Source organism: Elephas maximus, chromosome 14 (genome assembly GCF_024166365.1).
Source record: "Elephas maximus indicus isolate mEleMax1 chromosome 14, mEleMax1 primary haplotype, whole genome shotgun sequence".
NCBI classification, from domain to species: Eukaryota; Metazoa; Chordata; class Mammalia; order Proboscidea; family Elephantidae; genus Elephas; species Elephas maximus.
In genome coordinates, this window is record NC_064832.1 from 29717565 (window position 1) to 29733653 (window position 16089).

General features: G+C 39.1%; 1 protein-coding gene across 3 annotated transcripts in view; it reads right to left on the bottom strand.

The window, feature by feature from the left end:
• The window catches only part of FNDC3A (fibronectin type III domain containing 3A), a 240066-nt gene extending 225251 nt beyond the window's left edge, over positions 1-14815 (bottom strand). Inside the window, exon 1 of one of the 3 annotated variants that reach the window (XM_049853006.1) lies at positions 14536-14815. The gene's annotated coding sequence lies outside the window, so the exon portion shown is untranslated. Of the gene's footprint in view, positions 1-3117; positions 3934-13838; positions 14250-14535 lie in introns of those variants that run through there. The other 2 variants (XM_049853004.1, XM_049853005.1) reach the window with 2 other exon arrangements.
• Between the last annotated feature and the right edge of the window lie 1274 nt (positions 14816-16089).

The following is a 16089-nucleotide window of genomic DNA, read 5'->3' on the forward strand; positions in this document are numbered from 1 at the left end:
TTTTTGAGAACTTTTAATTAGCCGCTACAGCTCTTAACCCCCGTGCCACCAGAGTTCCCAGGTGCAGGATGGTGGTTGCTGTTGTTGTTAGGTGCCATGGAGTCAATTCCAACTCATAGCAACCCTGTGCACAACAGAACGAAATACTGCCCGGTCCTGAGCCATCCTTACAATTGTTGTTATGGTTAAACTCATTGTTGCAGCCACTGTGTCAATCCACCTCATTGAGCATCTTCCTCTTTTCCGCTGGCCCTGTACTTTGCCAAGCATGATGTCCTTCTCCAGGGACTAATCCTTCCTGACAGCATATCCAAAGTATGTAAGACACACTCTCTCCATCCTTGCTTCTAAGGAGAGCCCAATAATCTGCATTTCTAACAAGTTTCCAGATGAGGCTGATGCTGCTAGTCCCAGGACCATACAGATCTAAGGCTAAACTAATTCTTACACAAATATTAACTGAGATGAAGGTGTTAGTTACTTTAACAATATAAAGTATGTCTCATTCTTGAAAGCTCCATCCCAGATGTGAATAAATGCATTCTTGTTCTTCAACTAGAAAAGAGATAAAAATAGTTGCCCTCATGGAAGTATTTATAAGGTAATCAAGTTTAACGAGGCCTTTGAAGTTGACTTGGATATTTCAGCCAAATCAATACATTAGGAGCCAAATCAACTTCCTCTCAGATCAAAATCCTATCTCCTATATTTTTATAAGTTAGAAAAAATAGAAGCTTTCAAAAATTTGTGAGAAATGAAAGAGTAATGAGTTAAATGTATTAAACAAACATGTATCAGGCATTTACAATGTGCCAACTATTCTTAATTTTTAAAACAGCTTCACTAAGGTACAACCGATATATATTAACCTGCATATTAAACTGCATAGTAAAGGGTACGCTTTGATAAATTGACACATGCACACACCTATGGGAGCCCTGGTGGTGCAGTGGTTAACAGCTTGACTGCTAACCAAAAGGTAGGCAGTCGGAATCTACCAGCTGCTACTTGGAAACCCTATGGGGCAGTTCTACTCTATCCTATAGGGTCACTATGAGTCAGAATAGACTTGATGGCAATGGGTTTGGCATACAACTATGAAAGAATCAAGATAAAGAGCCTATCCATCACCCCCCAAAGTTTCCTACTACCCATTTGTAATCCCAGCCTCTGCATTAGTGGCACAGTGGTTAAGCACTCGGTTGCTAACTGAAAGGTCAGTGGTTGGATCCCACCAGCTGCTCCACAGCAGAAAGATGTGGCAGTCTGCTTCTGTAAGGATTTACAGCCCTGGAATCTCTATTGGGCAGTTCTACTCTGTCCTACAGGGTTGCTATGAGTTGTAATGGAGTAGATGGAAGAGTTTGGTTTGGTTTTGGAATGACTGATGATGGCGAAAAATACCAAATATACCAAGAATTGCCAGAAGAATGAACAAATCTCTCTTGGAAGACGTACAGCCAAAATGCCTTTTAAAAGCAAGGATGGCTAGACTTTGTCTCACATACTTTGGACATGTTATCAGGAGAGACCAGTCCCTGGAGAAGGACATCATGCTTGGTAAAGTGGAGGGTCAGCGAAAAAGAGGAAGACCCTCAATGACATGGACTGACACACTGGCTGCAACAATGAGCTGAAGCATAACAACGACTGTAAGGATGGTGGAGGACCGGGCAGTGTTTCATTCTGTTGTACGTAGGGCTGCTGTGAGTTGGAACTGAGTCAACGGCACCTAAAAACAATGATGATGATAAGCATGTTTTCAGGTGCTTATGTTCCATGCTTATATCTCATTGCTTAGGTGTCTGTTCAATTCTTTCACCCATTTTGTTATTGGGTTGTTTTCTTATTAATAAGTTTCGGTAGTTCTTTGTATATCCTGGATATTTATCAGTTAAGTGATTTACAAAGATTTGCTCCAAGTCTATGGCTTGTCTTTGCATTCTTTTACCCATGTCTTCTGAAGAGAAGTTTTAATTACAATGAAGTCCAATTTGTCAGTTTTTTATCTAAGAAATCTTTGCCTAAACAATGGTCACAAAGATTTTCTCCTATGCTTTCTTCAAATATTTTATACTTTTAGGACCTTTTACATTCTATCTACTTGTTCTATCAATTACTGCGAAAGAGATTGAAATCTTTGCTAAAATTGCATATTTACCTATTTCTCTTTGCAGTGCTATCACATATTTTGAAGTTTATCAGATACATAAAACTTTAAGATAGTTATGTTCTCTCGATGAATTAATCCCTTTATTATTAAGGAATGACCACCTTAATCCCTGGTAATATTCTTTGGTCTGAAACCTAACTTCTAAACTAATACAGCAACTGAACCTTTCTTTTGGATAGTGTTAGCATGGTATGTCTTTTTTTATTCTTTTAATTTTTTAGCGTCTTTTTTATAAAGTTGGTTTCTTGTAAGATGTGATATACTTGAGTCTTGTCTTTCTTTTAAACCTAATCTGACAATTGTTGTCCTTTAACTCAGGTGTTTAGATCGTTCACATGTAATGCGACTACTGATATGGTTGTGTTAAGAGTCTACCATCTTGCTATTTTCTAACTGTCTCATTTTTTCTTTGTTCCCTTTTTTCTTTTTTCTCTTTATCTGCTTTGTTTTGGATTATTTCTTATCACTCCATTTTATCTCCTTAGTTGGCTTACAGAATGTAATTCTTTGTTGTTTTACTTTAGTAGCTGCTTTAGGGTTTATAACATACATTTTAACTTAACACAGTCTACCTTCAAGTAACAGTATACTAAGCAGGTATAAGTATCAGAACCTTACAACAATATACCTAAGTTTCTCCCCATTCAGCCTTTTTAAGATTTACCTATATCTAGATATCCATCTAACAACAATGACTATGGGGTTTATAACATATGTAAAGTATTTAAAAGTAAAACATATGTGTGTGAGAGAGAGAGATGTCTTTTAGTGCAGGTCTCAAGTGACGAATTCTTTCAGTCTTTATTTTGCTTTTGTTTTTAAAAGAAATTTGCCTGGGTAAAGAATCCCAGGTGCACAGTTTTTCCTTTTAGTATGGTAAAAATGTTGTTCCACTGTCTTCTAGCTTACATTGTTTCTGATGAGAAATCTGCAATCACCCTTACCTTTGTTCTTCTGTTTTTCTTTGGCTGCTTTAAAATTTTTTTTTCTCTTTACTGCTTGATTTAAGCCATTTGATTACAATGTGACTTGGTGCAGCTTTATTCATCTTATGCTTGTTGAGCTTCTTGGATCTGTGGATTTACAGCTTTTATTAAATTTGGATAAACTCTGGGCATTATTTATTCAAATATTTATTCAGTCCCTCATCTCTCTTTTCCTTTAGCAACTATATTACATGTTTATTTGGCTACCTGAACTTGTTCTACAGTTCACTGGTGTTCTATTCACCTTTGCAAAAATTATCTTTTCCCTCTGCATTTTATTTTATACAGTTTCTATTACTATGTCTTCATGTCCACTAATCTTTTACTTACAATGTCTAACCCAGCATTAATACAATCTATTGTGTTTTTTATCTGACAATGTCATTTTAACCTAGAAGTTTCAATTTGGGCCTTTTTATATCTTCTGCAGCTCTATTTAACATGCTGAGTCTTTCCTCTAGCTTCCCCAGCATATGGAATACACTCATCAATGTTTAATGTCCTTGGCTGTTAATTCATCATCTATGTCATTTGTGGGTCAGTTTTGAGTGATGGATTTTTCTTCTCATTATGGGTTGTATTTTCCTGATTCTTTGCAGGCCTCATAATTCTGACTGCGTGTAACACACTGTGAATTCTACCTTGTTTGCTGTTGGGTATTTTTTTATTTCTATATTTATACTTGAGCTCTGTTCTGAGAGTGGGTAAGTTACTTGGAAATAGCTTGATCCTTTGGGTCTTGTTTTTAACAGTTGTTATGCAAGACCAGAGTTGTGTTTAGTCTACGGTTAATTTTTCACATTTTTTTTTTTTACTGAGGAAAACCCCGCCCCCGCCCCCCCCCCCCCCCCCCGCCGAGTACTCTACCATATAAATGTCTTGTGAATTACAAGGTTTTCTACATTGGTGGAAAGAGGGACTATTTATGGTCCTATGAGACCTTTGTTCTACATTAATCCTTTTAGGTTTCTCTTTCCCCAGCCTTAGGTAGTTTCCTCACATGCATGAACTTACCAAAATTCTGTTGAATACTCGAGGGGACCTTTTCCAGAATACTTTAAGGGGTACCCTCTCCAGATCTTCAGGGTCCTTTTTCTGTGAAGCTCTCTCCTTTCTGATACTCTGCATTGTGAACACTGATCACCTTGGAATCCCTAGGCTGCCCTAGATTCCCCCTCCCCATGCCTGTCCCTAGAAATTTTCTCCAGGGAGTAAACTGGGCCAATCAAAGGACTTGCTTTGTTTTCTCTCTTTCATTGCCTGACGTTCAGGTCTTGGGTGCCACTGTTTCACATATTTTGTCTAGCTTTTTTTTTTTTTTTGCATGTTGTTTCAGGCAAAAGGGTAAATCCAGTTCCTGTTACTCAATTTTGACAGAAAACCAAAATTTTAATGTACCCAATAGACAGAACAAAGGTAATTAAGTTTATCAGGAGTAGGATCCAAACAACTATGCTTTAAAAGTATGATTTTTTTCTTTTTAAAGTGTGGTCCAGGGTTCACCAATGGGAGCCAGTATGCTCTTGATATGCCCTGTACTAAAAGAAAAATGGAAGTTCTTTTTAGAGATATTTTGGGCAAATGACATGCAATTTCTTAGACATTTATTTCTGTGTAAGACTAAGGGTTATTTACTAGCAACTGGAGAAATGAGTTCTTATTTGCTAATAAAATATCCATAGACTAAAATTAATACATTTCTGGAGTTTACTAAGGCCTTTAATTCAAGATTCTACTCAGACATTCGGCTACCTGGCAACACAGAGAGCTAGGATTCCCACAATTTGTGGGAAGGACATTTTATGACCTCTGTATCATCAGTGCTGTTTTCAGTGTGTATTATCTGAGTATTTTTATGGTAAGTGCAAAAACATACTTTATATATAGGGTAATGCCAATGTGTAAAAAAGCTAAGGAATTTTCTAATTTTATTTTATAGCTAGCCAGCTTACTAAAATCCTTTTTTAACACAAATAATTTTTCACTTGTCTTGTATTTTCTAAGTAAGCGATCATATCAACTGCAAATAATAATAATAAAAAACCAAACCGACTCATAGCAACCCTACAGGACACAGTAGAACTGTCCCATAGGGTTTCTAAGGAGCAGGTGATGGATTCGAACTGAGGACCTTTTGGACAGCAGTTGAACACTTAACCACTGTGCCACCAGAGCTCTTTTTCCACCATTATTTAGAGCTTAATTTTTTTTTCTTGTTTCTTAATGCACTGGCTAAGACTTTTGGATCTACGTTATGTTCCTATCTGTTAACAGAAGTTCATCTAATATTTCACTATGATATTTGACAAAGGTTTCTGGTAGAGACTTTTTACAAGGTTATTTGTTCACTAAAAGTTATCAGGAATGACAAATGAATCTTAGAAAATGATCTCTTTAGCACTCAAGAGATAATGATACAGTTTTTCCCTTGAAACCCTGGTGGTGTGGTCGTTATATGCTACGGCTGCTAACCAAAAGGTCAGCGGTTCAAATCCACCAGGCAATCCTTGGAAACTCTATGGGACAGTTCTACTCTGTCCTATAGGGTTGCTATGAGTTGGAATCAACTTGACAGCAATGGGTTTGGTTTTTTGGTTTTTTATAGTGAATTATGCTTATATGTTTCCTAATGCTGAATCATCGTTACACTTCTACAATTTACCCACATATCAGAAACCAGTATGATTTAATTACGAGCCAAGGCTCTAGAATCAGAATGCCTGGATTCAAATCCCAAGTCTTTCGCTAACTAGTTTTTGATCTTAGGCATTTTATTGAACTTATCTGTGCTCCAGTTTCCTCATTTTTAAAATGGGGATAATAGTATCTACCTCAGAGGGTTGCTTTAAGAATTAAGTAAACTGATATATATAAAGGTGTTTGGAATAGGACCCAGAACAAAGTATTTAATACATATTTATTATTATTTACAAAGTGCCTTATATTTTCCAAATACAGTGTTTATGGAGCCCTGGTGGCACAGTGGTTGAGTTTCAGCTGCAAGTCAAAAGGCTGGCAGTTCTAATTTACCTGCTGCTCCATGGAAACCCTATAGGGGTAGTTTTACCCTGTCCTATAGTGTCACAAGTGCCTTTTATTTTCCCGGGTATAGTTTATATAGCATTGCAGGGAACAGCAAACTACGGCCAATGGGCCAAATTTGGCCTGCTGTCTGCTGTTGTCAATAGTTTTACTAGAACACAATCATTTGTTTGTAATTTATCTATGGCTGTTTTTGGGCTCCTACAGCACTAAGTCTAAAGCATTTACTAACTGCTCCTTTACAGAGAAAAAAATTGCTGACCCTAGCAGTATTGTTCAAACCCAAGGAGTTCAAAGTCTAATAATTGAGACAGAAAGAAAAGAAGTATAGACGATATAGTATGGTTAAGTACACAAGCATGGTATTCTGAGGATTTTATGGAAATACAGCAGTTTAGTGCTAAAAGACTGGAAGGATTCATACAGGTGAAAAGAGGCACAAGAAGAAGTATTTTATTTACTTTTAATTACTGTAAAATATGTATTTGTTTACGTGTATCTATCTTTCATATTAGTCTGTGAATTCCCAGAGAAAAAGGACTGGAACATTCACTTTTGAGACATTCATACTCCTAGTATTTAGGACATTTTAAGTTTTCAACAAAAGGGCAGATGAAAAATGAATGATGGGAATAAGCATAGGATATCTGGGTGACACTGAGTAGACACGTCTGACAAAGTCCTAGATATAAATATCCTATGGCAAGCATTTTACTTGCCAAGTTAAATGGAATCTTTCTTTTAATCCTTGTAACAGCCAATCTAGGAGATAGTTCACAGAATATTAACAGAGAATGGACTCTCAAATCATCTCAAAAGAGATTCTAATTAATGCAGCAGGAATTGTGGTGTAATTTTAATTTCTAAAACAGGGCAATGATTTGAATAAATTCATGTTTTCTAAGTATTAGCCTGGAAGCAGCCTGAAGGATCAGTTACAGAACAGTCCCCCTATATTATATCCAAAGGTTATTCTACCGCACACATTTAAAAAAAAGCCAGTTTTAATAACAGACAAATAAATAAATATAACTGCTAGCATACTATGGAGTTTGAGGTATACTGATTAACTACCGACCTGAAACCTGGTGGCACAATGGTTAAGAGCTCCGCTGCTAACCAAAATGTTGGTAGTTCAAATCCACCAGCCACTCCTTGGATAAGCCCTATGCGGGCAGTTCTACTCTTACATGGTTGCCATGAGTTGGAATCGACTCAATGGCAACAGGTTTGGTAAAACAGTTACTAAAGAAACAAAAGGGTACTTCATAAACCATTATACTAAAATGTTAAAAAAAAAAAAAAAAAGTAATATCACTAATGAAAATATTATATGGAAAAATGCAAGCCTAAGAACAAAGTCATAACCGAGAATGGCTGTCTTAAGAAAGAGCCCTAGTGTCACACTGATTAAGCATTTGGCTGCTAACTAAAAAGTCTGCGATTCAAACCCACCAGCCACTCCACGGCAAGAAAGACATGGCAGTCAGCTTCAGTAAGGATTATAGCCTTGGAAACCCTACGCGGGCAGTTCTGCTCTGTCCTATGAGGTTGCTACGAGTCAGAGTCAACTTGATGGCAGTGGGTTTGGTTTGAGTTTGGTCTTAAGAAAACCAAAAATTCTAGAAAAGTTTAGACATAATGAAATCACAAATTATGTTTTTGCTTTTCATTTTATTTAAGCAAATTTTAATTGATTCTGAAGGGAAACACCTACACTTTCCAGCTAAATTTCAACAAAAGCTGTATATGGCATCTGGTTTTGCAAACCAAAACATAGAATTTCTTTTTAAAGAAAAGTCTTAACTGTGCTTTAAAATGTACTTAAACATCTGTTTACAACCCCCAGAGAAATACGAAGATTTTTTCCCCCTCCCAAATTATGCAGCTATGGGTTTCTTGAAAAATATATACATAAATCAGTTAAACTAGCCCCTCACTGGGGAACTGGGTAGTAAAGAAATCATGTAACTTCAAACTATTCTGTTCAAATATATGTAAAAATGTGGATTCTGAGGAAAGAAAACAGAAAACAAAATAGTTCCTTTTAGACATTTCTGACAGAGGTCGATTAACACACACAACCTAAACTCATGAAATTCAGGTAACTTTTACATCTAGGTTTATTTAAAAGATACATCATACTTACCTTGTATTTTCAGCAACTAGCACGTAAAAAAGCTAAAGAAGTGAGAGAGTAAGAGATTAGTAGTAGTTTCAAGAGTAACACTTTATCCAGGGCTTCAACTGGATCATTCAGGTTGGAACTCCTGCTGAGAATCTGCATTCCTAACAAGTCCCCAGAGAGTGCTAAGATGCTAATGATGCTAGTTAGGGACCAATTCTGAGAAGCACTAGTAGAGCAGTGGTTCTCCAAATTTATTATACCTAAGAATCACCTGGGGATCTTGTTAACCTGTACATTCTGATTCAGTATATCTGGAGATGGAAATACAAATTCTCAGCAGGGGTCTGAATCGGAATGAACCATTTCGAAGCTTTGGTCTCATCTGTAAAAACAGTACCACCAACTACATGTCCTGGGGATCTTGTTAACCTGTACATTCTGATTCAGTATATCTGGAGATGGAAATACAAATTCTCAGCAGGGGTCTGAATCGGAATGAACCATTTCGAAGCTTTGGTCTCATCTGTAAAAACAGTACCACCAACTATATGTCAGTGTCGCATTGAATTTAAAAAATAACCAAGTACAGGGCCTAAAATCCGATGAGAGTTCAACAAGTGGATCTTATTACGATACAGAAATAGTCTTCCATGTGAAAAAGAGGAAGTTATAAGGAATCTAATTTTTGCATATTTTTACTTCCCTTTGGAAAGAATAGCTGAAGTTTCTCAGAATAGAAGATCAGTATTCCCTTGTAAAAAGGGACAGAGACACTCAATATGGACTGCACTTAACAAGGACCAATTGGGATTCATACCAGGTATGCAAGGATGGTTCAACATTAGAAAATCAATCAACGTAATCCACAACATAAATAAAACAAAACAATCACATGATCATCTCAATGGACACTAAAGAGGCATTCGATAAAGGCCAACATCCATTCCTGATTAAAAAAAAAAACTCTCACTAAAACAGGAATAGAAGCACAATCTCTCAACATAATAAAGGGCATCTATACAAAACCAACAGCCAACATCATTCTCAATGGAGAGAGGCTGAAAACATTCCCCCTGAGAACAGGAACAAGACAAGGATGCCTTTATCACCACTCCTATCTAACATTGTGCTGGAAGCCCTAACTAGACCAATAAGGCAAGAAAAATAAAGAACATCCAAATTGGTAAGTAAGAAGTAAAAGTATCCCTATTTGTGGATGTATGATACTTTACATGGAGAATCTAAAAGACTCCACAAGAAAACTGCTGGAACTAATAGAAAGATTCAGCAGAGCAGTAGCCATAACCTGAGGTATACTATTCACCTGGTAATGGTACACGAATTGCAAACTTAATGTGCTGAGGCAATAAACAGAATTCCCTTAGAATTTTAAGAATACATATCTACAAATTCAGAAACTTCAAAGAGATGTTTCAAGCAAATGAATTTTCAAAATAACTGATCCTTGTCCTTTAAATCACAGTAATTTACTTTTAGACATTCTTAATAGAAATATTTTTTAAAAAGACATAAAGGCCTTAACCTTTACACTGTACATAATATAATCTTTTCTTGATGACTTAAGCTCATCAACATACACATCAGTTATTAGACTGTTCTGTAATACAGTGACTCTTCCTGGAGTTATTGAAGGGTGTCCACCTGTTTGTCCCTTCACTACTAACTCATCCTCAACTACTTTTTAAAACAAGGTTCCCTACTGCCTGCTCCCCTGCTGTCACTTATGGGCCACTAGCACCCTCACCAAGGTTTCTAAAATGCCAGCTATAGTTTTAAAAAACGTGAAACCAGCACAAGCAGTGGATATACATACTTAACCTTATACAAATTCTAAAATCAAGCCACTGAGTAGCTATTTTCACTGCTCTAAGGCTGGGCTCAAGGGCTTTTCTTCTTTCACTTCCTAGTTCTCAGACCTAGTCTAGGCTTTCAAGCTTGCTAGAACTTTGGCCATAAAATAACAATTACAATAGCAGTCACTTCTGCTTTTTTTTTTTTTTTTTTACTATAATGTAGGGAAAACATATGAATGCTAGTTGTAATAAAACACACCAAACCAGTATGTGGTAAATGATGTAAGATGCCACACAACATGTGCTTTATGGACAATTACCTAGTCAATCATTGGCTTGAAGTCAGCAAACTAGGCCCACTGGACAAATCCAATCCATAGCCACTTTGTTTTGGTTTAGCCCTTGAACCAAAAATGGCTTTCACATTTTTAAAGCACTATAAAAAACAAAGAAACAAAAAAGAATACTCAACAGTCTGTAGAGCCCCACAAGGCCTAAAATGCTTACTATTCTGGCACTTAACAAAGTTTGCTGACCCCTGATCTGAGCTATACAAATACACACATCTGAGCTATCCCTTTACATATAAAGCTTAAGTAGATGCATACTTCTTTCAGTGATGGGTTCATCATGATACAAATTGATCTTCTCCAGCAGTGCCTGTTTTCTCTTTTGACCAGGTCCTAGGGCTTGGCCAAATTTCTTCTAAGCTTTCTTCCCACTTCCTCCTTTATACCTGTCCTTTGATGCTCTCAAATTGGTTTCCTTACTGCTACTTCCAACTCTGGCTGTCAATCTCTTTTGGAATGTCTTTCCCTTTGCTATCTAAATTCTTCCTAAACATCAAGTCCTACTTCTTCTAAATGCAAACAGGATTGTTCTAGCCCTCACTGGCCTCGATTTCCTTTAAATTACAGTCAGTACCACACAATATAATACCATCATATAGTTTTGCTAATGATTTCCTGTGTTACTCTAGTACCTCAACTAGTCTGTAAACTACTCAAGGAAAAGATACACATCACACTGCCTTTTCATCCCCTATTTTAATAATACTTCATCATCTTCTGAGCACATGCCACCTCCCAAGTGCATCTCTCTATCTTAGAGAAAAACAGCCTAAGAGAGCTGGTAATGAGTGATAAGTGATTGGAAACATCAAAGGATGGCATCCATAAAGGAACTTGGTGGAAGACCACAGGCTATACTGTAAACTTAGGAAGTCTGTATGAAAGACATGCAAAACCACAATAGTGGGAGGATAGTGAGATAAGGATGAAAAGATACAGAAAGACCACTACATAATACAGGCAGTCCCTGGGTTACAAACGTTCAACTTACATACAACCCACAGTTAGGAACCAACCCCCTTAAAGCCTAATATATTAAAAACACAAGGTACATACTAATAGTTTCTAAGAACAAACAGGCCACTGCAAGGAGCATCAAAACATTAGTATTATTACTGTATTGTTACTTTGAAGATGTTTTAGTGTATCTAGAAGTGTTTAATATTTTTTATGCATACAAAGGTGCACTATATACTATATAACAAGACAAACATTTGACTAACTCATATTAGAGATGGACAGTACCTAACTGTTCTGACTTACGTACAAATTCGACTTAAAGATGGACTTAGCAACTGAATTTGTTGGTAATCTGGGGACTGCCTGTACTATGAAATATTAAGATCATTATAAAATTACAAAAGCTCACAATACATTAAAAAAAAAAACAGCCTTTCAGCATCACTGGCCATTAGCTTCCTGAACTAGTAGTTGTTGACATTGGTATGCACGAGTTCCATATTTTCTTGTTTTGCAGTGTGACAAACTGAAGCACTAAAGACTCAATGGAATAGGCACGCACAGTATTCCAAATCTTTGAATTTACAATATTGTGAATTTAATCTGTTAGAGCTTGTTAAAAACAAACAAACCAAACACTTATCTTTTGATTATCTGGCTAATAAAACTGAAAAGCATGTGCATATCCCTACATCATTTTCATGGCAAAATGCACACTGAGACATTAAAAAAGAAAACAACAAAAAGCCCTTCTGGTTACTCGTCACCAAACTGTATTTTTAAAATACAGGTAAAATATAAGATGTACAAGTCCTGGATGCATGAATGTAAAAAAATACACAAATATTTTAAAACAAGCATAAATATTATTCATTAATCTAAACTAAAGATGGACGAAATATAAATTAAATACTCTTTAACTAACTAAAGCTACAAAAGACAATGAGAACATTAATCATGCATACCCTTTTTTTCTGAGTGCCCTGACTTATGCCTGGCTGGTCAGAGAAAGAATTTTTCCTTAATAAGTAATAAAATATGCTTAATATTATATCACAGAAATTTTACAAGTAAAAAGTAATCATTACATGCATAATAAAATGAAGTACATCAGTTCTCAATCCCTCACACTGAAGAAGAGAAGTGATGATATAGATGCCCAAAAAGAAGATAATCTTAGAATCTGTTTTTTCTAATGCACATCATTAACTTGGAAGAAGCACATTATTCTTATAATTAAGCTTGATCAAGGCCAGTGTTAACTAGTAGCTTTTTTTTTCTCAGTACTTCAGGGGATTCACATAAAAGGAAAATGGAAAAAAGAGGGAGTTGATTCAGAAGCATACAGGTGGCTAAATGCAATCAGTCTGGGATAAAAAATTTTCAGAGTTAACCTATGCGTAAAAAATTGAGAGGTGATCTATAGAGGGGAAAAAAGAAAATACAATAAAATTTAATGTGATAGTGTTAAAAATTATTTTAATATAAAATTTAATCTAAAAATTTTAACAAGATTTTTCTCCTGTCAAGTCATCATACCTTCTTTCCACTAATTGGTATTATTAGTGATAGCAACAACTACAGTGGGTTGAAAAGCTAAAAGCAAATCTATAGGTTAGATTTTATAAAAGATGTGTTAAAAATCCTTTACCACTGTTTTCTGTTAGGTCGATCACGTGTCTCAGTGGGCATATTATCGCATCACTCGAGAAAAATTATTTGATACAAGGAAATACCAAAAAGGCAAAGAGAGATTCATTTCTCTTGAACATTTTTAGTAGATTTAAGCAAAACTTACATCATGGCAAGAATGACAGATTTAGCAAATACGGAAACACTAAATATTTATCCACATACAAGATGACGGCCACAAAACTCATTAGTTTTTGCTTAACATATGGCTCAAACTCCTGAGTGACATCTGTTTAGTACTGGTGCTGGTAATAGCACGGCCATAAAATATTACAGTAAAAGTACTTCAGAGTTCAATTGCTGTCATTTCATTCTTACAATACAGAAAAACACACACAAACTCTGGTTTCGAGAACTAAAAACAGAGACAAGAGTAAGAAGCAAAATAATTTACGTTGCTCCGTTTAAACGCCCATAGTGAACACATACATTATTGTACTGGCTTAAAAAAAAATCTTGACAGCCTGTTATTCTTAGCCAACAGATGGTCAGACACAAAGGTGTCCAGAGAAACTTACATTAAAATCGTACAGAAGAAAATCTCCAATTCCCGATTCCTAGCGCCTCCAGCAACCATTACGCCCCCCCCATATCCCAAGTCTTCTATTGCTAACAGTAATAAAGAACGATTAACGACTACCTTAAACAGCCACCGTAGTTTTATGACTAAATTAGGCGTTAATTTTCCTTTACCTAACACACGACGTCCTTCTAAAGCCGTGTCAAAAGTTCAAAGATCCAGGCTGTTAAACAGGGCGAGGACTGCACCATCCAGTCAGCCTCCTGACTGAAAAGGTAGTTAGCTCGCCGGGGTGGAGGAACGGCCAGGTACCGACACCAACCAAACAGGATCAAATACAGAAGGGCGGGTTTTCGAGGTTTTAACCCCAAGGTGAGCGGGCCAAACTCTCTTCAGAACAGCCTTCAAGTTGAGCGGCTGCCGAGTGGCCCGCTGAAGGCGCTGTAGCCCCGACGCGATCTTCTCCGGAGGGCCCTGCTCCCGACCCCCGAGCCCTCCCGGCGGCGCTGCTCGGCGCCGGCCGCGGGTAGGGAGGGCCGCCCGCGCCCCTGCGCCGCCTCCCACCGGCGGATGGCGGGTCCCGGACCCGGTCGCGCCCCGCCAGCCCCTCCCGGTGAGACTCCGGTTACGGCAGGTGCGGGAGAAGTTGGCGGCTCCCGCTCCCAGCTCCACGCCCCCCCTCCCCCCCGCGAGCCTGCAGCTCGCCCACAGGATGGGCGGGCCGGGCCCCTCGACGGAGCTCTCACCCTCGGGCCCCCCGGCCCCTCAGACCCAGCCTAACGGTTTCTGCGCCGTCTGCTCCGGGGCGGGACGGGACAGGCACGGTTCAGGCTCTCTGCCTTTCCCGAAGGGAGTGCCCCGCGCTCTCACCTCAGTCACGCCGTTCTGAGGCTGAGGAAGGCGGCTACCCCGGCGCCTCTTCTTCGGGTTCCTGATCGTCCTTTCTACCTCAGGGGCAAGGCCAGCTCTCGGAGCCGCCGCGGCCGCCGGCGCAGTGAATGTTGGGGCTGTTTCCCAGCAGTGACGGCGCCGCCTCAGCCCCGCTCTCCGCTCCCTCTCCGCGTAGCTCCCGCTTTCTGTTTCACCCGAGGGACCACAAACGCCGCCGCCGCCATGCTTACTACGGAGCCGGGAGGAGGAGCTCGGAGTCGGCGCACCGACTGCGGCTGCGCGAGCCCCGCCGACGGCGCCCCCGGGGACCCGGACCCTGAGCCTCCGCCCCACGCCTGCTCCCGCGCGCGGCGAGGCTCTACCCCGAGCTCGAGGCGCAGGCCGAGCCCGGAATGTGCGTGGCGTCCCCCGCCCTCCGGGCTCCAAGCCCTCTCCCGAGGCCCGGCTGCGCCTAGTTCGTCGTAGCCACCGGCGCGGCCAGGCTCGGAGCGAGACTCGGGAAATGCGGAGTTAATTGATGTTTCTAGGGCCACCCACACAATTCTCAATCCAAATTTTAAAAGGCTTTCTCTGAGGCGCACGGTGTCAGCCTCTTTCCGAAAGCGCCAGAACTTAACGTTGGCAGGTGCTATTAAAGACCCTCCCCAAGGAATAGGAAACCAAATGAAGTGAGCTTGGATGTTTTCAATCACAAACATTTAGAGCCTGGGATCTCGGTAGCAAGATGATATTTAGATATTTACGTGCGGGATAGTTTCTCGGTCTCTTCACCCGTCAAATCGCGTGGAAACCCCATTACCTCTACAACAGCACCAAGACTGACTAGGGAGAGCAGCAGAAATTTCCTTTAACCTCAGTCAACTGGGGGCGCTGTGATAATGCCTACGGTCAGGCCCTGGCGGCTTAGTTTTGCGGTTTCCACCGGAAGACTTGGGGATGGGACAGTCCTTGGGACACGGAGTCCTACCCCAGTAACCGCCCTTTCAAAAAACGGTGATGGAAGTTAACCAAGCTCCATGTTCTGGCTTTATTTCAATTTATCAATTGTGCTGTCTTTTAAAATAGTAACATTATTTTAAATACAGAAATCTGCAAAAACGTACGTATTGTCTACATTCTTAGAGAATACAATGATTAAGGAAATCCTTTGTTGATAACTGACCATCAAATGCGATAGCATAGTCATAAGCTGAAGTCCCAGAGGATTGCTGAGGTATACAGGATTCCCACTGTAGTGCTCTCTTTTTTCTCTTTGGAATGTTCTCATCACCTTTTCTAGTATCTGTCAGTGCTCCCTGTTACTGCTTCTCGTCTCCTCATCTGCCTCTTGACCCGCTCTGATCTTTCCTCTCATTCTACTTTACTATTTATTTTTTCCTCTTTTCTCCTTTCTGTGGTTCTTTTCTCTATGGCTCCAGGTAATGACTGATTGGATGTTTATATCCACAGCCAGCTAATGAGAGATTCCTTTTCTTCCGGTCAGTAAATTGGATAGTGACTCTGTATCAAGTAGTATCTTGAAATATTTTCATT